This window comes from Camelus bactrianus, chromosome 1 (genome assembly GCF_048773025.1).
Source record: "Camelus bactrianus isolate YW-2024 breed Bactrian camel chromosome 1, ASM4877302v1, whole genome shotgun sequence".
Classification (NCBI taxonomy): Eukaryota; Metazoa; Chordata; class Mammalia; order Artiodactyla; family Camelidae; genus Camelus; species Camelus bactrianus.
In genome coordinates, this window is record NC_133539.1 from 66,600,761 (window position 1) to 66,601,809 (window position 1,049).

The 1,049-nt window shown below is 32.7% G+C and overlaps 1 non-coding gene across 1 annotated transcript; it reads right to left on the bottom strand.

The window, feature by feature from the left end:
* Positions 1 to 383: 383 nt before the first annotated feature.
* On the bottom strand, positions 384 to 458 carry TRNAA-UGC (transfer RNA alanine (anticodon UGC)). The gene has a single exon. It is a non-coding gene; the product is annotated as a tRNA-Ala (tRNA).
* Between the last annotated feature and the right edge of the window lie 591 nt (positions 459 to 1,049).

Consider the following 1,049-nt stretch of genomic DNA (forward strand, 5'->3'; position numbering starts at 1 on the left):
TCCAGATAGAACTAATATCCAAATGGCAATAACAAAAAAAATCCAAATTATTAGAAGAAATTATAGTGAAATTTATCATCATCCTGGGATAGAGAAATCTTCCTAAATATGCACAAAAATAAATTTGTTAAAGAAAAGACTGATGTTTACATCAAAATTTAAAACTTGGATATAGGGGAAAAAACCCTATGAATTGCCGTGTTTTCTCTCCTAGCTTATATTTCTTTCTCTGTAGGTTTCTACTGGATTAATCTAATGCCCCTTTTTCATTAAATTTTGAAAGATGAATGTTTTCTATCTTCATTCATTTTTTACAAAAATTTTATGTTCTTTATTTTGGGGGAGGGGGAAGTAATTAGGTTTACTTATTTATTTATTTTTGGAGGAGGTACTGGGAATTGAACCCAGGACCTCATGCATGCAAAGCATGCACTCTACCACTTGAGCTATACCCTTCCCCCTGTTCATTCATTTTTAATTAATCGTAATTAATGTTTCTTAACATGTAAGTTAAAAAAAATACTTTAAGTATACAACATTAGCTGAGCAAAATGTGAATCTCGTATTCCATGGCCCCAGGCCACCACTCGTCTACCCTTCCTCAGAGGTACACGTCCAGCACAAATAGCTTTGTATGGATTCTTGTGGCACCCTTCTATGAGTTGATATTTGTATACAAGTAAATTAAATACATATTTTTTTAAAAAACTGGAAACATGCAACTTTCTTTTTAGATTAAAATTTTTAAAAAATTTTCTGCATCATTTCATACAGATGCACCTCTTTTTAATTATTATTGCATAGAATTCCATAGTATAATCCATCTTCAGTATAAAGTTTGAGTGAATACCCAGGGTTGCTCATAGACTTTCCAGGAACACGTTGGAATGGAGAAAGAAACTGATTTCCAGATTCTTCAGCTTTCAAGTGTACTTTTCCCTAAAACTGATTTTACCGAGAATGCTCCTGTGATTGAACTGGTCTTCTTTCCTCTCTCTTTCACAATCAATCACCATTCTCCTATTTAACAGCAGAAAATCATAACTCTC